We start from the raw sequence: 24823 nt of genomic DNA on the forward strand, positions 1-24823 counted from the left end.
TTTCAAAGCTGCTTAATTTTTCTATTAAAGATGCTTGGAGGAAATAAATTGTTGCAAAGTTGCATGTTGCCTTTGAGTCTGGTCAAACATATTATAAACTCACCACGTCTGTAATAAGAGATGGACACTTGGCTTGCTGATTGGATGAAGAAGCAGGACGTCATTTACTTAAAATTTTCTTTTATCAAAAGAAATGTACTAGAAATCCCCACAATGCGTCGTATATAAGAAACCTTGGATAATGTCTCCTGCTGTTCCGCCTCCACCTGCTCCTGTGCAGCACCAAAAGAACAAAACGTGCTTCCCTAATACTCCTTGCTCCAGCGTTGGGAACAAGCAGCCATCTTCCGCTGCAAAAAGTTAGAGGAGGATGCAGAGATCTTAAAAGGGGTCTCCACCAATACTAGTTGTAGATTTGACTATGCCACAATCATTAATAGTAAACCAATTATTGGTAACCCCTTTTTAAGGGTATGTAGACCTTCACACTGAATATTTTTATTGTCCTAATGCAACTAAAATAAAAATGTAGTAAAATTTTGCAAATAGTCTTAAATAAAATTATACTACCGTTTTGTGTATACAGCTCTTATGCAGATATATGTGACTTCTATACTTCTATTCTACGGATAAAAGAAGAGGAGGCAGGTGGAAAAAAGTAAAGCTGGCCGTACACATTAGATGGATGTAGGCTGAACTAATGTGTATGACGGCGTCCCGACTCTTCGCTGACGGCAGATGTCCGGTGAATAGGTCATCAGTTGTCCGGTAGTGGAAAACCCTTTTAACGTAATAGTAAAATTGGTTGCAGAAGTATTCATACCTTTTCAGATTAGTGCAGGAGCTTTCCTCGGGTTTACACAAGGAGATGGATATAATTAGGATTTTTGATTGCAGAGACAATGCTCTATGTACAGCACAGATATGCCAGAGATCTTTGATTTTCCTTCTGTTCCCCCTCTCAAAGTTGCAGTGATGTGTCCCCTTCTCCGTACATCATTATAATTGGGATACAGGGCTTACTGACAGTGACTGTGATGCTGCGGTGACGGAATCCTCTGATTTTATGGTTGTTAGGCTCAGACACTAGAAGCTGTCAATCATTGCGCACAGTTATAGAAGTGTCCACCAGTATATACTACCAGCAGTATTAAAAGTGCACAAAAACAAACAGAAGCCCTCTATGGAAGGAGAGAGGCAAATCTCCTCATGTCAGCAAGTCACATCTGTCAGTAAGAGGCCATAAACTCAACATCAGCAGTCACATTAACATAACGCTGATCATATTATTATCTATTTAAATTGCAATAGCATCAGTACAAATAAGTACATAAGTATATTGTTCTACATAGGGGGCAGTATTATAGTAGTTATATTCTTATATATAGGGGGCAGTATTATAGTAGTTATATTCTTGTATATAGGGGGCAGTATTATAGTAGTTATATTCTTGTATATAGGTGAAGTATTATGGTAGTTATATTCTTGTATATAGGGGCAGTATTATAGTAGTTATATTCTTGTATATAGGAGCAGTATTATAGTAGTTATATTCTTGTATATAGGGGCAGTATTATAGTAGTTATATAATTGTATATAGGAGCAGTATTATAGTAGTTATATTCTTGTATATATAGGGACAGTATTATAGTAGTTATATTCTTGTATATAGGAGCAGTATTATAGTAGTTATTTTCTTGTATATAGCAGCAGTATTATAGTAGTTATAGTCTTGTATATTGGGGTAGTATTATAGTAGTTATATTTTTGTATATAGGAGCAGTATTATAGTAGTTATATTCTTGTATATAGGGGCAGTATTATAGTAGTTATATTCTTGTATATAGGAGGCAGTATTATAGTAGTTATATTCTTGTATATATAGGGACAGTATTATAGTAGTTATATTCTTGTATATAGGAGCAGCATTATAGTAGTTATTTTCTTGTATATAGCAGCAGTATTATAGTAGTTATATTCTTGTATATTGGGGTAGTATTATAGTAGTTACAGTGAAGGAAATAAGTATTTGATCCCTTGCTGATTTTGTAAGTTTGCCCACTGTCAAAGACATGAACAGTCTAGAATTTTTAGGCTAGGTTAATTTTACCAGTGAGAGATAGATTGTATAAAAAAAAAAAAAAGAAAATCACATTGTCAAAATTATATATATTTATTTGCATTGTGCACAGAGAAATAAGTATTTGATCCCTTTGGCAAACAAGACGTAATACTTGGTGGCAAAACCCTTGTTGGCAAGCAGTCAGACGTTTTTTGTAGTTGATGATGACGTTTGCACACATGTTAGATGGAATTTTGGCCCACTACTCTTTGCAGATCATCTGTAAATCATTAAGATTTCGAGGCTGTCGCTTGGCAACTTGGATCTTCAGCTCCCTCCATAAGTTTTCGATGGGATTAAGGTCTGGAGACTGGCTAGGCCACTCCATGACCTTAATGTGCTTCTTTTTGAGCCACTCCTTTGTTGCCTTAGCTGTATGTTTCGGGTCATTGTCGTGCTGGAAGACCCAGCCATGAGCCATTTTTAATGTCCTGGTGGAGGGAAGGAGGTTGTCACTCAGGATTTGACGGTACATGGCTCCATCCATTCTCCCATTGATGCGGTGAAGTAGTCCTGTGCCCTTAGCAGAGAAACACCCCCAAAACATAATGTTTCCACCTCCATGCTTGACAGTGGGGACGGTGTTCTTTGGGTCATAGGCAGCATTTCTCTTCCTCCAAAGTTGAGTTGAGTAAATGCCAAAGAGCTCAATTTTAGTCTCATCTGACCACAGCACCTTCTCCCAATCACTCTCAGAATCATCGAGATGTTCATTTGCAAACTTCAGACGGGCCTGTACATGTGCCTTCTTGAGCAGGGGGACCTTGCGGGCACTGCAGGATTTTAATCCATTACGGCGTGATGTGTTACCAATGGTTTTCTTGGTGACTGTGGTCCCAGCTGCCTTGAGATCATTAACAAGTTCCCCCCGTGTAGTTTTCGGCTGAGCTCTCACCTTCCTCAGGATCAAGGATACCCCACGAGGTGAGATTTTGCATGGAGCCCCAGATCGATGTCGATTGACAGTCATTTTGTATGTCTTCCATTTTCTTACTATTGCACCAACAGTTGTCTCCTTCTCACCCAGCGTCTTACTTATGGTTTTGTAGCCCATTCCAGCCTTGTGCAGGTCTATGATCTTGTCCCTGACATCCTTAGAAAGCTCTTTGGTCTTGCCCATGTTGTAGAGGTTAGAGTCAAACTGATTAATTGAGTCTGTGGACAGGAGTCTTTTATACAGGTGACCATGTAAGAGCTGTCTTTAATGCAGGCACCAAGTTGATTTGGAGCGTGTAACTGTTCTGGAGGAGGCTGAACTCTTAATGGTTGGTAGGGGATCAAATACTTATTTCTCTGTGCACAATGCAAATAAATATATATAATTTTGACTATGTGATTTTCTTTTTTTTTTTTTTTTATATAATCTATCTCTCACTGGTAAAATTAACCTAGCCTAAAAATTCTAGACTGTTCATGTCCTTGACAGTGGGCAAACTTACAAAATCAGCAAGGGATCAAATACTTATTTCCTTCACTGTATATTCTTGTATATACGAGCAGTATTATAGTAGTTATATTTTTGTATATAGGGGCAGTATTATAGTAGTTATATTCTTGTATATAGGAGGCAGTATTATAGTAGTTGCCCACTGAAGGAATTTGATCATCTCCATACTAAGCACGGTAAGTCAGTTGATTTGATAAATCTTCGACTTATCTGTGTTAGTGGACAGTCTTGTGGCGATCTGTAGAACTCTTTTGTTGATTTCCTGGATTATCTCAGGCGACAGAGGTGATATTTTCTGCTGTGAGGTCGAAAACCTGTGAGACCTTAGTCACGCCCGACTAACCATCCTCTGGGTAATTAGAGTCTAAATAAAAGATTATATAACAGACCGGAGAGCTGCAGACTGCAAATTTTAATATTTCCAGCGAGGCCAGAGAGTCTAAATAAAGATTTTTATATCCTAGCGAGATGTAATAAATACATTGCAGACTAGAGATTATACTATTTCGGCAAGACTTAACATTGCAGACTGTGAAATTATAATATTTCCTGCCAGACCAAGAGTTGTAGATCGAAAATTGTTATATAAATTACGTGTATAATATAGACTTAGAATGGATGGTTTACGGTCCATATTTAAATCTCCAGGATCGTCCGTAAAATGAAGAAATTGATGGAAGTGTGTGGGATCCATAGAGGAGGGCGGCTCCAAGCCGCAGATTGGGCAAAAGGTATTCTGGAGAACAAAGGGAAGTTGGAAGGTAGTAAGTTGATGGAAAGTGCTTTAGAGGGATTTGCAGAAGAGGAAGTTGGGAATAAGAAAGGTATTATATGTATTAGAAAACACAGGACCAGCCGACGCCCGGTAATGGTGTCCGTACCTCATGTTGAGTGTGTCCTCATTGTGGATGGGAAACCCCCCCCCCTCACAGCTGCACAATGTGTTTCCAATGGGAGAGGCTGCCCCCCCTGCCCCTGATGTGGCCACGCCCGGCCCAAGCAAATCAGTATGAAATAATCGCCTTGTTAATTTTGTCATTTGTAGTGTCTTTTCTATTTTTAGGTTCCATTCTAGTGTGCAGGACGCTGTTCACTGATGAAGCAACACGTCATCATAATATAGAGCTGGTGGCCGACAGATTGGACTGTTACAGATTATGTGTTTGATGTTTTGAACGTAGATAATTCCTATACAATGGTGTGATGAATGATTGCAGATACGTATGTTGTTTTGCCGGCATTGAAAGTGTTAAGATTGTGAGACTAGAAGCTGTGAGAAATGAGTGTGTGACCCCCCCTCCCTCCCCCCTGTAGTATGCTGTGTTTGGGAGGAAAAGGGGGGCTGACTGGGTGCAGTCTGCAGGGCTGATGGGACAAAGGGATTTCAATATGCACTGCTGAGAGATATATATATATCAGTAATGTCTACAAACCTAAATAAATTTCTTCTTTTTGCGCATGCGCTGTTGTTTATAAAAGTTACGATATTTATGTGTTATGATGTGATCAGATTTAATGTGTTATGATGTTAATTCAGATGTATTAAACTATAGATACTGTGAGACACAGGGTTTTGAAAATGTATGTGCCCCCCACCGTTCCCTATTTTTATATACAGTTTATTGGTTTGCAGTAATTAATGTTATCAGATATAATATTTTCTGTTTTAATGAATAACTAACTACAATTGTTTTGTTTTTGATTTTACACATGAGTTATGTCATTGTAAAGATCAAATGTATTTTCGTCAGGAAAAAGTCATTTTTGTTTCAGGCTGTTGTACATTACAGGGGGTTCAACTAGTGCCCGACTTTGTTAGGTTGAGATGTCGTTTTGAACTCTGCTACATTACTTTCGCAGAGTCCACAAAGGGGGGAATGGTGAAGGGACTGATCAGGTACAATTTTGGTTTGTTTTGAGTTAATTAATTTGGTTTCAGGAGATCTAAAAATGTGTAAGAGACCCCAATGAGTATTCCAGATTAAATGTGTATGAGAGTAACCTACATTTTGAGGTTTTTCTGTGTAGATGATTCCAGATCTTTGCAGAACAGTAAATATGGCACTGGGTAAGCTGTGCTGTAGTCTCCACCCAATATGAGGTATTGTGTAAAAGACCATCCCCCTCCAGCAAAGTTACACAGGAGGCAGAGGTGACGTCACTCACAGATGGGTCTTTACAGATTTAGATGGGGGAGAAGGAAAAAAAAAACAAAAAACTTGTCTGGACATTGTTAATTTGATGTCAATTTTTTAGGAATGTTTTATTTTTATTTGTTTTTGTATTAATCAAGTATTTGCAGAACCTGATAAAAGTGAGATTCTCAAAGTATTCTGGATTATCAGATGAGTGTGGAGAAGTGTATAACATTTGGTTTTATTTTAGAGGATGAAGACGCTACCCCTTTGAAATGTTCTATCTATATGTGACGTGGGTTTTTAGTGTAAATTTGTAATGTAGAAATACTTCATACAGTATGTACAAGACAGGATACGAGGCACCAGGTAAATTACCCAGAAACCACTCTCACCTTCTTGTTCTTCTCAAGGAGCGGAGCTGGAGGTGCTCGCTGAGGCTGTAACCTGGCAAAAGGTAAGACGGCCGACATTTACACTGACTCTAGGTACGCTTTTGGCATCGCCCTCAATTATGGGCCCATTGGTAGTAGGAACTTTATTGTATCATCGGGTAAGCCAATTGAGAGAGCAAGACAAGACAGACCTGACAACAAGAGTATGTGCGGCCAGGTGTCAGTAAATTGGCTTGTCCCTGGATACAATAATGCCACCACTAGGTGTGTAGCAGCCGGCATGATGTGTGCACGGCATGACATAGGTAAAACAGCAAAGGTACCTGTGAAAAGTGCAGCCCGGCCAGATTACCCGTCACAGCGAAGGCAGAACATACAACTACCCGAGGTAGACGTGTATGACAATGTGCTCGTGTGTGTAGACCTGTTCTCAGGGGGGCCTGAAGCCCGGCCTGTATCTTCCCCACTGCAGACGTTGTGTGTAGTGACAGGGGAACAGTGCTTATCCCAAGTATTGACCTGGTGTTTGTACAATGATAAGATGTCAGCAGTTCTCTAGACGTTGTCCCAAGGTTAGTTTGTTTAATAACTGTATTTAAGAAGTGTTGTGGGAATATTAAATACTGAGGTTAAGTTTTATGTAAAGTTCTGGATGAGCCTCAGCATTGGACTAAAAGGCGTCAGATAAAAGGTACAGAAGCGGAATATTCCCATGCAAATTTTTTTTTATTTGTTTCTTTTTGTTGTTATTATTGAGAAAGGGAAATTTTAGAGCAGAGAATTCTGTGCAGTGTATATATGTGTATGTATGGATATATATATATAAAGAAGAAGAATCAGTTTGTAAGTTTTAGTTACTGACCAGTGTGAACGTTTAAAATAAATCTGTCATTGTTAGGGTATGTGCACACACACTAATTACGTCCGTAATTGACGGACGTATTTCGGCCGCAAGTCCCGGACCGAACACACTGCAGGGAGCCGGGCTCCTAGCATCATACTTATGTACGATGCTAGGAGTCCCTGCCTCTCTGCAGGACAACTGTCCCGTACTGTAATCATGTTTTCAGTACGGGACAGCAGTTCCACGGAGTAGCAGGGACTCCTAGCATCGTACATAAGTATGATGCTAGGAGCCCGGCTCCCTGCACTGTGGTCGGTCCGGTACTTGCGGCCGAAATACGTCCGTCAATTACGGACGTAATTAGTGTGTGTGCACATACCCTTAATGTTTTTCTTCAAGTTAATTATCTGATTAAGATCAATTACTGATTAGGCTATGAAAAGCTTGTTCTTCACAGGAAGTGTCCAACTGGGAGCGGAAGGCGTGAGAACCAGATTCTAACAGAATGTGGACGGATAAAGGAAGGTAAACCGGTAGCGCCCAATGCATTCTTGATAGCACTTGTATTGATGGTGTATGACCTCACATATGCCCCAAGACTGCAAGGATCGACGTGGTAAGATCTAATTGGTATGCCCCAGGTTTTACAGCTGATGCTGCTAAATTCTGTTAGAGCTGTTTGATTTGCCTACAGAACAGTCCTGGCAGAACGGTGCCAACCTTATCATACCCGCCTCCCACGAAGAGAACCGACCTTGAGAGGCCTTCCCAGGTAGAACGAACCAGATTAGAGTAAGAAAAATAGGTTTAAGACACTTGTCAGATAAACATGTGGAATCTGTGTATATTTCTGTGAGGTGGAGATGTTCTAGGCAATCAGCTGAGATCAAGGTACAAATCCTGCTGAAAGAGTATCACCAAGTGCAAATGAAATGTACCCAGTAATCACACATATTCTAGGTGCACTTTCCATTGTAACAGAGAAGTTTTATATATATATATATATATATATATATATATATATATATATATATATATATATATATATATATATATATAAAGGTGTTTGATGTCATTTAAGGGCCTGACATTATTGTATGTACTTAGAACGTTTATAATGTATGCGGATGATGTTATCACCAGACTAGTATTTATTTTAACAATTGACAAGGGTTGGGGGTCCCCAGCAAGTGCCAGTAAATATGAACTAAAAGACTTTTAACACAATGAAATCCATCACTGAGATGCGGCAGGCACAGCCTGAGCCAGTACAACGCGTTTATCATGAACTGACGGCAGTGTCACAATTCTAAGCGGCCGCCCAGACAAGTAACTTGCCAGAGGAAGAGTACAGATGCGGAGGGTTCGTGATAGTCACAATACAACTCCACTAATCCGCCTACGTGGGATCTCACCCCAGGCTCACAGCATGAGGTGCTATGTACAGCCCGGTGACGTAAACTAAAGGAGACGGTGTCGGATTGATGAGAAGGACCAAACCAAGTCCTGATGACATCAGCAAAGATCAAAGTAAAGACCAAAGACCTGAGTGAATCCGTCAGCAGGATCAAGTGTTTTGATAAGTAAGTGGCTAGGAGGGGGTAATAATAACTCCCCCACTGGACACCAACATAGTCTGACTCCACAATTGTGTGGGTTACCCTGAGGGTGACAGTCAGTGAAGAGCAGAAGACAGGAGAAGACGATGGTGTACAGGACTGGCAATGAACTGATGGGACCTGAAACCTGAGGGTGATAGCATGAGATTGGTGATAGCATTATGTTATTAGTTGAGGCCCTATTGTTTATAATGTCTGAGGTTTATAATTATAATGTGTGTAAATATGCCATGGTGCTGCAAATTACAATCTGAGGAGTTTTATGTGGAGGTGTGAGGTGAAGGTCACTGTGCTGCCCATGACCTGTTATATCTGCAGGGGTAAAAGTCCCATTAGGACAGTAAGTGACAGTGTGACAATTGTTACCATTAATAAAATGTAGACTGGATTAATAATATATATATTACAACCAGCAGCGGTTTGTAGATTATATCAAGACAACCATCCTGTATCCTGAGGAGAATAGGGAAAGTTAGGACCATTCCGACACCTTGGAAGTCCAGGTACAAAGGGGGGTCACTCATCAGGAGTAGCTCGTCTCAAGCTGGTGAAGAAATCCAAAACCCCTACCCGCCTAGTTCGAGTGGTCAGTGGTAGGATGCTAGGCAAGACTCAGGGATAGAGTAATAATATTTTTAGGGGGGACTGTCAGGGATCATTACCATGTATATTGTTTGAAAAATATTATCCTCACACATATGTATATACATCTCAGTTCTTTGTGTAATATACTGATATATAATAAGTTCTTTGTTCATGTCGGACACACCTATGGAAGACACCGCCCCCTGGAATGCAAGAAGAGTGAGTCTGAGAAGTTACAGCTGAGAAACCGGTGGGGGCTTGGGCACTCCCACATCTCTCTGGAGGCATGTGTCTCTTTCTGTGTTTCTTTGTTCTGAATAAAGAGTTTCAGTCTTCCTCCTGGTTGACGGAGGGGATGTCTACCAACATTACTCTGTGTGGTGTACTTCTCTCCAGGCATGCCTTCAGCTTTCAATTTACAGAGGTGGTTATTCGGTGTGAAATACGGACCTGACATTTATATTCTTGTATATAGGAGCAGTATTATAGTCATTATATTCTTGTATATAGGGGGCAGTATTATAATAGTTATATTCTTGTATATAGGGGGCAGTATTATAGTAGTTATATTCTTGTTTATAGGGAGTAGTATTATAGTAGTTATATTCTTGTATATAGGGGGCAGTATTATAGTAGTTATATTCTTGTATATAGGAGCAGTATTATAGTAGTTATATTCTTGTATATAGGGGCCGTATTATAGTAGTTCTAGTCTTGCATATAGGAGCAGTATTATAGTAGTTATATTCTTGTATATAGGGGCAGTATTATAGTAGTTATATTCTTGTATATAGGGGGCAGTATTATAGTAGTTATATAGTTGTATATAAGAGCAGTATTATAAGAGTTATACTCTTGTATATAGGAGCAGTAGTATAGTAGTTATAGTCTTGTATATAGGGGGCAGTATTATAGTAGTTATATTCTTGTATATAGGGGCAGTATTATAGTAGTTATATTCTTGTATATAGGAGCAGTATTATAGTAGTTATATTCTTGTATATAGGGGCAGTATTATAGTAGTTATATTCTTGTATATAGGAGGCAGTATTATAGTAGTTATATTCTTGTATATAGGGGGCAGTATTATAGAAGTTATAGTCTGGTATATAGGAGCAGTAGTATAGTAGTTATAGTCTTGTATATAGGGGGCAGTATTATAGTAGTTATATTCTTGTATATAGGGGCAGTATTATAGTAGTTATATTCTTGTATATAGGGACAATATTATAGTAGTTATATTCTTGTATATAGGGGCAGTATTATAGTAGTTATATTCTTGTATATAGGAGCAGTATTATAGTGGTTATATTCTTGTATATAGGGGCAGTATTATAGTAGTTATATTCTTGTATATAGGAGGCAGTATTATAGTAGTTATATTCTTGTATATAGGGGGCAGTATTATCGTAGTTATATACTTGTATATAGGGAGCAGTATTATAGTAGTTATATTCTTGTATATAGGGGGCAGTATTATAGTAGTTATATTCTTGTATACAAGGGGGCAGTATTATAGTAGTTATATTCTTGTATATAGGGGCAGTATTATAATAGTTATATTCTTGTATATAGGGGGCAGTATTATAGTAATTATATTCTTGTATATAGGATCAGTATTATAGTAGTTATATTCTTGTATATAGGGGGCAGTATTATAGTAGTTATATTCTTGTATATAGGGGGCAGTATTATAGTAGTTATATTCTTGTATACAAGGGGGCAGTATTATAGTAGTTATATTCTTGTATATAGGGAGCAGTATTATAGTAGTTATATTTTTGTATACAAGGGGGCAGTATTAGGGCACTTTCAGACGTGGCAGAATTTTTCCGCTGCAAATGTTGGTGCAGATTTGGGGCAAATCACGCAACAAATCTGCATCAACATTTTCATATTTGACAGGTAATTCAGATGTTGCAGATATCACAGCGGACTTGCCACAGATTTCAGTTTTTGCATTGCAAAGGCTGAAATACGCAATGAAATTCCGCTTCTTCTCCACAACAGTCAGTGCATGCTGCGAACTGAAAATTCCACACCGCAGCCTATGGTCCGCAGCGGAGTTTTCTGCAACGTCTGAACTAACGCCTCAAAATGTGTAGAAACAAATGTAAAAAACGGCCGCTGGAGAATTCCACAGCAATCCCGCCACGTCTGAATGTGCCCTCATTCTGAGATCTGGGGAACTCTGGTTACCACCCTAGAGCTCATAGTCAGGTGATCATCATGCAGGTGAGGTATAATAAAAAATAATTCCTACTTTGGCCATTTTTCACAGTTTTGTGTAGAAATTCATATATTTACATCTTCTGCTCTGCTGCACCCCTGGTCCTAGTTCGTTCGTTCATTCCGATGCAGAGATGATATAACACTTATTAGTTTGTATTTTTATCTTATTTATATTTTGTAATAAACATAAACACAGATATAAATAATCTTTAGAGCGGAAATTACAATCAGAATATAAAATTGTGCGCCAACAAAATAAAATGTTCTATTTAGAATAATTGGGTGGAAATGTAGAGCGGCTGTTTACAATCACATTAATAAAATTAGAATAAAACATAAAATAATCGTAACACCTTCTTCTGCGCTGCATTAATCTAATTTTCCGTATCATTAATGTGACGCACTTGGAACAATGTTACTGATTAGTAATCACACTTGTAACAGAAGCACAGAGGATTTTACAGATAATGGCAATTAGCGGCTGAATCCCAAATACTCATTAATATAAAAGGGTCTTGAAAGGTATTGTAAACGGCAAGACTTTTTACAGGGGGAATATAAAGGGTCAGATAAATAGACATAAAAGAATGGATAATGTGTACGGCTCTAATTCAGGCATTTTTAGCTATTATGGGATTGAATGGAAGGTGTATGGGAATCCGTCTTCAGTGCGTTCCCCGGAGTGTCAGCCGAGTGCTGCAGAAATGTATGTATTTAAAGGCAAATTCCAACTTGTTTTATTGCTCCAATGCATCAAAAAATTTCAAATGTAGAAAATTTGGAAATAGTTTTGATTAAAATACTCTCTCGTTTTATGTATGCAGTCCTGTGTGTCTCCATGGCTACAGACTACAAACAAACCTTGTATGTAGGCTGATCCTGCATTCATGTGTAAAGGCCCTTTTACATCGGCCGATATTTGTTGATCGGCGCTCGTTTGCTCCTGTCACAAGGTGCTATGGATGGGGACGAGTGGTCGTTACTCCGATCGCTCGTCCCCGTACATTATTATCATGTCGGCGGCGCGTCTCCCTGTTTACACACCAAGATGCGCTGCCGACAAAGACAATATTTCTGGCGTTTAAAACGATGCGATCAGCCGATAAACGAGCGTTTGCTCGTTCATCGCTGATCGTTGCCCTGTTTACGCAAAGCAGTTATCGGGAACCAGCATTCTGTAAACGCTCGTTCCCGATAATTGGCCGGTGTAAAAGGGCCTTTACTCTTCTGTTTGTGCTGCTGAGGTTTTTAGCACACAAATTATTTTCTAGACCGGATAACATTATGCAAACCCTCAGCTGTGAGAAGTTTTAGGGCAGGGCTGGTTTTACACTGGATATAAATAAGGATGCTAGAATTTACTTAAAGCATGATCATTTAGGCATTGGTCTGGATCTCATATAAATGAGTGAAATGTATTACATTAAGGGGGGATTCACACGAGCGTGATTTTTGTGCGTGCAGGCCGTGTATTTTTCGCGCACCACGCACAGCCCTATAGAAGTCAATGGGGCAGTTCAAACAGTGCGTGATTTGTGCGCAGCGTTTGTTCGCTGAGTACAAAACGCGACAGGTTCAATTCTCCGCGTATTTCGCGCATCACGCACCCATTGAAGTCAATGGGTGCGTGAAAACCACGCAGGTCGCACAGAAGCACTTCCGTGCGAACCGACTGAAACAGCGCACCAGCTGTCAAAAGGATGAATGTAACCAGAAAAGCACCACGTGCTTTTCTGTTTCCAAACATCCAAATGGAGTGCCTTTGAGATGAGCGAACCCGGACAATTGAACCGAACTTCACCGGCTTCGGCCGAACTCGTTTTGGCCGAACCCGGCAAAAAAATTTCCGGTACGCGACGTCAGGAGATAGTCACTGTCCAGGGTGCTGAAAGAGTTAAACTGGACAGTGACTACCGATCCCAATAAACATGAACCTGTAAAAGAAAAACGAAGTTCTGACTTACCAATAACTCCCGGCTTCTTCCTCCAGTCTGACCTCCCGGGATGACAATTCAGTCCAAGTGACAGCTCCAGCCAATCACAGGCCAAGCACAGGCTGCAGCGGTCACATGGACTGCCGTGTCATCCAGGGAGGTGGGGCCCGATGTCAAGAGAGGCGCGTCACCAAGGACGCGTCACCAAGGCAACGGCCGGGAAGTTCTCGGTAAGTACGAACTTTTTCTTTTTTTTTAACAGGTTGCTGTATATTGTGTTCGGCATTCACTGTCGAGGGTGCTGAAAGAGTTACTGCCGATCAGTTAGCTCTTTCAGCACCTTGGACAGTGACGGGCGTCGACTAGCCTCATCTCTATGATGGCGGCTGCGCGAAAATCACGCAGCCGCGCATCATACACGGATGACACACGCAGCTGTCAAATGGTTTCTGCACGCGCAAAACGCAGCGTTGTTTGCGCGCGCAAAAACGCAACGTTCGTCTGAATCTGCCCTTAGGCCGGGTTTACACGAGCGTGTGCGTTTTGCACACGCAAAAAATGCGGCGTATTGCGTGCGCAAAAGGCACTTAGCAGCTCCGTGTGTCAGCCCCATATGATGCGCGGCTGCGTGATTTTCGCGCAGCCGCCATCATTATGACACACCGTTTGGATGTTTGTAAACAGAAAAGCACGTGGTGCTTTTCTGTTTTCATTCATCCTTTTCAGTGCTGTTGCGCGATTCACGCTTGTCCCACGGAAGTGCTTCCGTGTGACATGCGTGGTTTTCACGCACCCATTGACTTCAATGGGTGCGTGATGCGCGAGCAGCACACAAATATAGAACAGGTCGTGAGTTTTTCGCAGCGGACTCACGCTGCGTAAAAATCACGCACCTGTCTGCACGGCCCCATAGACTAATATAGGTCTGTGCGGACGTATAACACGCTCGTGTAAATGAGCCCTAATGCTGTTGTTTTCACCAGCAGAATAGTGGGTGCAGCTCTGGAGTATAATACAGGTTGTAACTCAGGATCAGTACAGGATAAGTAATGTAATGTATGTACACAGTGACTCCACCAGCAGAATAGTGAGTGCAGCTCTGGAGTATAATACAGGATGTAACTCAGGATCAGTACAGGATAAGTAATGTAATGTATTTACAGAGTGACTCCACCAGCAGAATAATGAGTGCAGCTCTGGAGTATAATACAGGATATAACTCAGGATCAGTACAGGATAAGTAATGTAATGTATATACACAGTGACTCCACCAGCAGAATAGTGAGTGCAGCTCTGGAGTATAATACAGGATATAACTCAGGATCAGTACAGGATAAGTAATGTAATGTATTTACAGAGTGACTCCACCAGCAGAATAATGAGTGCAGCTCTGGAGTATAATACAGGATATAACTCAGGATCAGTACAGGATAAGTAATGTAATGTATATACACAGTGACTCCACCAGCAGAATAGTGAGTGCAGCTCTGGAGTATAATACAGGATGTAACTCAGGATCAGTACAGGATAAGTAATGTAATGTATTTACAGAGTGACTCCACCAGCAGAATAATGAGTGCAGCTCTGGAGTATAATACAGGATATAACTCAGGATCAGTACAGGATAAGTAATGTAATGTATATACACAGTGACTCCACCAGCAGAATAGTGAGTGCAGCTCTGGAGTATAATACAGGATATAACTCAGGATCAGTACAGGATAAGTAATGTAATGTATGCACACAGTGACTCCAGCAGCAGAATAGTGAGTGCAGCTCTGGAGTATAATACAGGATGTAACTCAGGATCAGTACAGGATAAGTAATGTAATGTATGTACACAGTGACTCCACCAGCAGAATAGTGAGTGTAGCTCTGGAGTATAATATAGGATATAACTCAGGATCAGTACAGGATAAGTAATGTAATGTATGTACAGAGTGACTCCACCAGCAGAATAATGAGTGCAGCTCTGGAGTATAATACAGGATGTAACTCAGGATCAGTACAGGATAAGTAATGTAATGTATGTACACAGTGACTCTACCAGTAGAATAGTGAGTGCAGCTCTGGAGTATAATACAGGATGTAACTCAGGATCAGTACAGGATAAGTAATGTAATGTATTTACAGAGTGACTCCACCAGCAGAATAATGAGTGCAGCTTTGGAGTATAATACAGGATATAACTCAGGATCAGTACAGGATAAGTAATATAATGTATGTACATAGTCACTCAACCAGCAGAATAGTGAGTGCAGCTCTGGAGTAAAATATAGGTCTAACTCAGGTTCAGTATGAGGTAAGTAATATAATGTATGTACACAGTGATTCCACCAGAAGAATAGTGAGTGCAGCTCTGGAGTATAATACAGGATGTAACTCAGGGTCAGTACAGGATAAGTAATGTAATGTATATACACAGCGACCGAACCAGCAGAATAGTGAGTGCAGCTCCGGAGTATAATACAAGATGTAACTCAGGATCAGTGCAGGATACGTAATGTAATGTATGTACACAGTGACTTCACCAGCAGAATAGTGACTGCAGCTCTGGAGTATAATAGAGGATGTAACTCGGGATCAGTACAGGATAAGTAATGTAATGTATGTGCACAGTGACTCCACCAGCAGAATAGTGAGTGCAGCTCTGGAGTATAGGGTCAGTACAGGATAGGTAATGTAATGTATGTACATAGTGACTCAACCAGCAGAATAGTGAGTGCAGCTCTGGAGTAAAATATAGGTCTAACTCAGGTTCAGTATGAGGTAAGTAATATAATGTATGTACACAGTGACTCCACCAGAAGAATAGTGAGTGCAGCTCTGGAGTATAATACAGGATGTAACTCAGGGTCAGTACAGGATAAGTAATGTAATGTATGTACACAGTGACCGCACCAGCAGAATAGTGAGTGCAGCTCCGGCGTATAATACAATATGTAACTCAGGATCAGTGCAGGATAAGTAATGTAATGTAATGTACACAGTGACTCCCCCAGCAGAATAGTGAGTGCAGCTCTGGAGTATAATACAGGATGTAACTCAGGATCAGTACAGGATAAGTAATGTAATGTATCTACACAGTGACTCCACCAGCAGAATAGTGAGTGCAGCTCTGGAATAAAATATAGGTCTAACTCGGGTTCAGTATGAGGTAAGTAATGTAGATGAAAAGTTCTATTTTAGGCTGTGTTCACAACGAAGTGTCGGAATCGCATTTTAGTACATCCAGTTTCGTTGCGATTTTGCTGCAAATTGCATTTGTGTCTTGTGTTTAAAAAAAACAAAAACTGTTCTAGGAAATGTTACTCCTATGCTTATATGGCATTTACGATTGCTGAGAGACCAGCAGATTTATAAAACGAGCTCTTATCACTGACTTTCCATCTGTGTCTTGAGGAATCCTGCGGTCCGGGTGATGATTTTCAAGGATCCATAACAGAAATTCGGATATTGGCATTTACTCTTGAAAGCCTTTTGTAAGATTCTAATCCCTCATGAGAGAATCCAACATAAAATATTGTGTGACGGGTGAAAATGCGTCTTGTACTGAGTTATTGCCTTTCACTTGGTAGATTATCATCAGGGAACGGCCAGGTGGAAATTTGGAAAGATCAAGAGTTTTGTATCCACAGTGTAGCACATGATGTAACAATGTATCACTCTCTATACATTGTATTAGTATACACGTGTAATTCATGTTTGTAATGTTACATCTAATTGCTGCATTTAATGTGATGTATTTTGAAAGTGATTCACTATTTCTTAACTACAGCGAATCATCCCAGGTTGCAATACTACAGAAATTAGAGATATTTTATGATATAACTTTGTAATTCAGGGTGCTAGGAAAACCGTGTGACAGCCCCTATAGCAGCAATAATGACCTTCATATTGGTTATGACCAGGGGCGTAACTAGGAAAGAATGGGCCCCATAGCAAACTTTTGACTGGGCTCTCCTCCCCTTCCCTGGGTGCCACACACAGTCCCCCATGTAGATAGTGCCCCCTGTAGAATGTGCGATACAGCCTCCCCTGTAGAATGTGCCTAACAGCCCCCCCTGTAGACTTTGCCTAACAGCCCCCCTGTAGACAGTGCCCAACAGCCCCCCTGTAGACAGTGCCCAACAGCCCCCCTGTAGACAGTGCCCAACAGCCCCCCTGTAGACAGTGCCCAACAGCCCCCCTTTAGACAGTGCCCAACAGCCCCCCTGTAGACAGTGCCCAACAGCCCCCCTGTAGACAGTGCCCAACAGCCCCCACTAGATAGTGCCCAACAGCCCCCCTTTAGACAGTGCCCAAAAGCCACCTGTAGACCGTGCCCAACAGCCCCCTGTAGACCATGCCCAACAGCCCCCTGTAGACCGTGCCCAACAGCCCCCTGTAGACCGTGCCTAACAGCCCCCTGTAGACCGTGCCTAACAGCCCCCTGTAGACCGTGCCTAACAGCCCCCTGTAGACCGTGCCTAACAGCCCCCTGTAGACCGTGCCTAACAGCCCCCTGTAGACAGTGCCTAACAGCCCCCTGTAGACAGTGACTAGCAGCCCCCTGTAGACAGTGACTAACAGCCCCCCCTGTTGATGGTGCCATACAGCCTCCCTGTAGATGGTGCCATACAGCCCCCCTGTAGATGGTGCCATAGCCCCCCTGTAGATGGAGCCATACAGACCCCCTGTAGATGGTGCCAAACAGCCTCCTTGTAAATAGTGCGCCCACCTTCCCCTCGTAGACAGTGCCATACAGCCAACCTCCCCCTCGTAGACGGTGCCATACAGACCCCCACCTCCCCCTCGTAGAGAGTGCCATACAGCCCACACCTCCCCCTCGTAGACAGCGACATACAGCTTCCCCGCGTCCCCCTTGTAGATAGTTCCCCCACCTCCACTTTTTAGACATTGCCCCCCAAATAAATAAATCAAAAAAATTGTACTGACATAGGCCCCGTTCCCACGGCGAACGAAGCTGCTCCACAACGCCGACAGGATCCTTGCGTATTCCGGCGCGATCCAGTGAACGTGGCCTGTAGCCTAGTAAATGGCAGAGCAGGGAGGTATCTCTTGCCATAGTGTTCAATAGTATCTGCATCCTAAGGTCGCAGATACTATTGAATGTGGCGTCGCTGCGGCTGTAGCAGCAATATCGTCTGCTAGCGGTGCCACCGGGCATGGGTGGGCCCGCACCGCAGCCGGCATGTTCCCCCTGATGCCGCGGGCCCTGCTACAGCAGTAGTTATGCCACTGGTTATAACCCAGCTTTCCCAGAAACAGATAAGATATAACTAAGAAGTAGAATAGATTTATTTTTCATACTGGCCACTAGAGCGCAATAGGCTGACACTTTCTGCTTTCTGAGTTCCCTTTTTAGCTTTGTGTGTAGATTGGGACAGGATCAGCAGAATCATCTCATTATTATTATTATTTTTGGTAGAGGTCACTGGCTGGATTCTGGCGAGGGGCTGTATTCCATCTCCTCCTGTATTGATCTATGGACACTTTTCTGACCATTAACTCCTATTCATTGCAGCTGCCATAAACACAGGCCTATACAGATAATACAGGAAGAAAGGATGGTCAACAATGTGGCCGGCCTGGGGTAGTTTCTAAAAGGGAAAAATAAATAGCTGCAACATTTAAAAAAACAAACAAAAAAAAACAAACAAACAAACACATAACTTCTATTCTTCATCTAAATAATTAAAATAAATGACACTCCCTTTAAATGACTTCAATAGTACTGAATCTATTTCCGGTGGAGAGTGATAAAAGAATTTTCACTGATACATTGTAACAATCCGTCAACTGTATGAAAGTAGGACTGGGGGTGGTTTTAAGCCTCCCAATGCAAAGAACGACGTTCCCTAGTTACTAACATCAAGCAGTGGTCTTGAAAATATTGAGGATTTTAAACAAACAGAAAAAGAGGAAGCGGCAGAACTTTTCATTATTTAATGGTTAACATTTATTTAGAGACGTTTGCTCATCACCCAACGGCCTTCCAATACGTGGTCTGATTTCCAAGTATGTAATACTACCGCCCTCCTCAACCTCAAGGCCTGGGTGCGACAGAAACCTTGGCACCCTGTATAACTACGTATACCAATGCCAATAGGAGGCTGGTAAGCACAGCAACCGTATCTAAAGGAACAAGGAGGTCAATATTTACATGCCCTTTTGTGATACAGCTGAACCTTCTGGAGGAAGCCATGGCCAGCCAGATATTTCCTCCACAGCATTAATACATGGACAACCAGAGTCCATCAAATTGAGAGACCCTACTCTGGCTCATAGAGGGGGGACCAAGCGGGGGTCCCTCTCTTAGACGTTCATGTGTCATCTACCTATGGATATAGGTTGACCTAATAAGACATCCTTTTTAGGGGTTAAAAAAATATCACTCTGATCTATTCTCAGTGATTAAATATGAGGGACTGTATCTTTAAAAGTGTGCGGGGCTTTGATACATTGTATTTATATTAGACGTCAGTGACTGATCAGATCTGTTTATCAATAATAATGTTTTCTTCACAAAGGGCCTGGAATTAGCATAAACGCCGCATAACAAGCGGACACCGTCATAAACGGCGGCGATACAAATCTCCGATAACATTTCACCTTGAATACTGAATAGAACGATGTACAAAAAGTGATTGGCAACTTAATAAAAGCTTTAGGAGCATTTCAATTATGAGGAAGCGTGGCGGCTGGTAGGGGAATGTGGTTAACTTGTCCTAAAGTTACATATTTAATATCACTGCGGGGATTAAAATGACAATTTCTGGAGCAGAACCGTAGAATGTACCGGCGCCATTTATACAACTAAGCAAATAAATAACCTTAAATATAGGATTCTCACCAGGACACTGTCAGCTTATGGCAAATTACCGGAGGGGACAGCGGTAAATTATTATCCGTAAAATGACTGGAGTTTGGTCAACGGGCACAGATACAAGTGTCGATTTTACAATAATGCTTGGGATTGGAAAATTGCGCGCGTCTTGAGGAGTTAAAGGGAAACCCCCGAATAATTATTCACAAAGAACTCTATCAGATCCCCTAACGAATACATGGTTTATGCCTGCTGTCTGCCAAACAGCCGGCCAAATATGCCCAATTGGTAATGGAAAACGTGACCCGTGGGTCACAGCGCCTTATCGTCACACTCTGGACATTGTCACTCATGTTAAGCGATAGGACTGGGCCACTTGAATGTCTGTTCCGAGCTGCCAGGGAGAGTAGGGTGGAATCAATCATTGTAATGGTCCAATATTAGGTAATTCCAAATGGACCTCCATAGATATTGGCATAGGCCATATCACAATGGGCACGTAAATATTGACCTCCTTGTTCCTTTAGATTCGGTTGCTGGGCTTACCAGCCTCCTATTGGCATTGGTATACGTAGTTATACAGGGTGCCGAGGTTTCTGTCACGCCCAGGCACTGTGTTTGAGGAGGGCAGCAGTATGACATATGGCACATAATACTTGTGGCCCTGGTACAGATTGTGCATGGGTCTCAGGAGCGTTAAGTTATTCCCCCAGTCTATTGGGTTGGTAAGTTGGTACATAGTGCCACCCTAGCTGTACATTTCATCCAGCTGTAAATGAGTGCAGTGCAATGTGGCAATGACATGTCAACAAACTGCATCTGGAAGGGACCTCTACCACTGTTCATCCTGAGCCTCCTGATTCATAAATAATGCTTAGACTAGTAAAGGCTTTTCACAGGGGAGGCTGTAGGAGAACGGGAATGGAGAATATTACTCTGCATAACAATAAAGATTTATATGCCATTCGGGGTCTTAGGAAAGCGGAATGAGAACCCCGTGGGCATTGTAGTGACAGCCATTACTGGGGATGTCCCTGCATTTGTTACTCCTGAATAGAATTTAGGGGAAAAGTTTCTTAAAGGAGAAGTAACGTTCCTGATTCTGAATGAACTGGTTCGGTACAAAGGGTTTGTAGTCCTCATAGCGGGAGAGGTCTGCTCGGAGGTCCAGGGTGACAGCGCAGGTCTCTGTCTTGGTGGAGCGGGGGCGGGGGGGCTTAAGTCTTTCTGTTTGAGTCTCTGTCATGTATTATCAGGGTCCTGAGCTTTCTTCTGTCCAGTTCTACACCTGTCGCCCATCGCTGCCTCTAATCTCTCGTCTCCGCTCTGATGCCAGGTTGATGAGAGCGGCGGGCTGCGCCAGGCGCTGCGGCGTGTCATTGCGGCCCCACTTCTTGTGTCAGCTCCAAGCACCATTAATTAAAGCTCAACCTGCACTGAGCTGATACCGTCCCCGCCACTTAGACAGCTCATCTCACAGAAGAACGCAGCACAAGTTTCTCCTCCGTCTTTCGGCAGACCCCTCTTTGGTCTTTTTGTCTTATCAGCAGAACACGATGGGCGACAGTTAAAAGGACAGTACGAAGCAGCAGATATTTGCTTTACAAATTGCTTTTTAAATCTCTAGGGTGTGACATGCACTTGGCTTATTACAGGGGGTAACGCTCCCCATAGTGGCAGGGGGGGACTCCAGGCATCCGTGCCTTTATTCTTTGATGCTACTCTGGTTCATTCTGTAACTTACATTTTTCGGATATTAATGGACAGGAATGTAAAACTGAAAAATTATCAAATATGACCCAGTAGATTGCTAGCTCATGAGACGAGTGCACGACCGTATGGGAATATTGGGAAACAGTGTTACTATTTCCTCATTGTTTGCAGTCATACATGGCCCTGGTGCCTGGAGGGGTGACACATACGAGGACAGCCGTACTAAGGGGCAGTACAGGGCAGCGATGGCGTCTCACATGTCCAGTACAATTTATAGATCATATTACAGTGTGAGGTCCTTGATGGCTGCTGGAGGGGCCCTGTACATATTTTGCTTTCGAGCCCAGATGCTTCAAGCTTCATCGTCTTTATTTTATTTATTTATCTATTTATTCATTTATAAGACTATGTAATGCTATAGAAGGTGCAGGTATGTTGTCTAAAATATTGGAAGATTGCACTGCCTAAGAATGTCTGCCCATGAAATTTTGGTTTCATGGGTGATGTAGCAGATGGAGGAAGTGGATTCTTCTCCGGCAACAAGTTCCTCCTCTTAGTCATTCTGGTTTCAGCTATGTATATATGGAGAGAATGGAGGCTCAGAGATTTATAAAAAAACAAGGTAAATATTTTATTTGAATTAAATACGCATGGGATTGGCAGACGTTTCTTCCACAGGAATAACTTGAGGCTTCTGGACTCCAATATAACAAGGCCCGCCAGCTAATACAAGCCATTTATAATGCTGGAGGCTTTTGGGTCTCCTCAGACACCAGGGCTCGGGTAAGACGCTACCTCTGCACCCAATACAGCTGCACCCCTAGTCCTATTAGTCAAACCCTCTACTAGCCACACACACATGTTCTCATTGACACCCCATAAATGTGTTAATGTGGAAAATCCCATCATTAATCCATAACCCCATTATATGATACATACCCATTGTATGATATATCCTCCCAAGGGGCGTATGTACCACATTGGCACCCCATGTGGGTGCTATGGTAGCCCTTGAACCCAGCCTAAGTTTACTGCATTACTAAATTTAAGGGGTCATTTCTCCTCAGGCCCTACAACATTAGCCAACAAGGATGCTGGGAATTCATAAAGGCTTAATAGAAAGGACATGGATGTCCCAGGTGGATAGGGGGGACGTGGGGCTAACCTGCACCCATCACCCCCACGTACGCCCCCGCAAACCACATTATTGATACATGGACACATTATATGATATGTAAGTCCCTAGGGCATATAATATATAACATATATATATATATATATATATATATATATATATATAAAGCTTCCTTAGTAGATATGAGGACTGAGCCGCTGTATCTCCAGGACTGTGGCAGGAATCCAGTGTAAATATTCCGCTCTTCTTCTAGTAAATGAGATGCAGTTTTATATGTATTTCATGGTTTTATGGGTCATGCACCAATTTTAATGAAAATCTACTAATAACTATGCAGAGACATGAAATGTTGATGCTTCCTAAAAGTGTGGCAATTACTTCAGGAGAACTGCAATTACCTGGATTCACTAAGAACTAATCCGCTGCCCCAAAAATCTTTTCCGCAGCTTTGGCAAATAAATATTATCACTTTTTGATTTAGCTCGCACTCAATATTTTATGAGGCTGCATATGTTTTATTGCACTAACTTCTGCCTCTTCCTTGTGTACCGTTACGTGCTACAAATGAGACAAAGTGAGATGAAAAGGGAGAAAGTGATACAATGTAACGACCCACCAGGGCCATAAACACTGATCCCAGGGGAACATCGCTGCCTGTTCTTAATAGAATGGCTCCAATTTGAAGTCAAAGAAATTGTGACAATTTTATGGAATTTAATTTATTTCTATTATGTGCCGGGTGAGGAAATAGTAACCGGGATAATTTATAAGGGGAATGACTCGGTTATATCGCTGCAATGTCTCACAATGATCTATGGGAGAGCCGTCTGTCCGGGATAATAAGTTCTCAACTCAAACCCTTTCAGAGATGATGTCGCTAAATATTGTAGGGGATATTAATTTTTTTTCTTTTTTAATCCGGGAGTTAGCAGTACTGAAAACGGAGCGAAGAAACTACACCCTGGTATAGAGCAGTGGTCTGCAACCTGTGCCCCTCCAGTTGTTGTGAAACTACAACCCCCAGCATGCCCCTGACAGCCTGTGGCTGCTGATTGGTTGCTCAAATATAAGTCCCTGTTGGTGATGTAGAGTAGGACCAGGGAGGACAACGCTGTGTTGTATGGTGTCCTTTGCATCATTGTGGGCACTGTTATGTGAATATTTTATGGCTACAGCTATTTGGTATTCTTATGGGTAATGTTGTGTGGTGGGCACAATGGTATGGAGACTTATGTTGGACCTATACTATTGTATTGGCACTGCAGTATAGAATATGGGCAAGGTGGCACCACGTTGTGGGTACTAGTATGAGACTGTCTATAAACCCTACAATTTGGAAAAATGCAGGGGCGTCACTGGCATATTTGTCAACTTTTGAGAAGGGACCTCTGAAAGAATTTGAAAAGTGTTGGACAAAGCGGCGTACGCAAAATTGTTTGCCTTACATTTATATAACGCACGCCCCAAACTATGGCATTTAAATCGCAAATAGTGCATTCATCAAACCCAAAATATATACAGACCCTCTAAACAAATACAGACAACAGATCAGACGCTCTAAATACAGACCCCTAAACTAGTACAGACCCCCTAAATACAGACATCAGACCCCTAAATACAGACATCAGACCAGATCCCATAAATAAAGACCCCAGGGCAGACCCTCTGTAGACAACCCCCAGCATCAGGTCATTGTCTTGCCCGGGAGTGAGGAGGACTGTAGGGACAGGGAGCGGTGAGGATGTTGTGAGGACGTGGGACCCCAGGAGATCTCCGCTTTGTTAAGGAGTCTCCCGGACGTTATGGGAGAGTTCACAAGTATAGTCATTGGTG

This window comes from Rhinoderma darwinii, chromosome 7 (assembly GCF_050947455.1).
Source record: "Rhinoderma darwinii isolate aRhiDar2 chromosome 7, aRhiDar2.hap1, whole genome shotgun sequence".
NCBI lineage: Eukaryota > Metazoa > Chordata > Amphibia > Anura > Rhinodermatidae > Rhinoderma > Rhinoderma darwinii.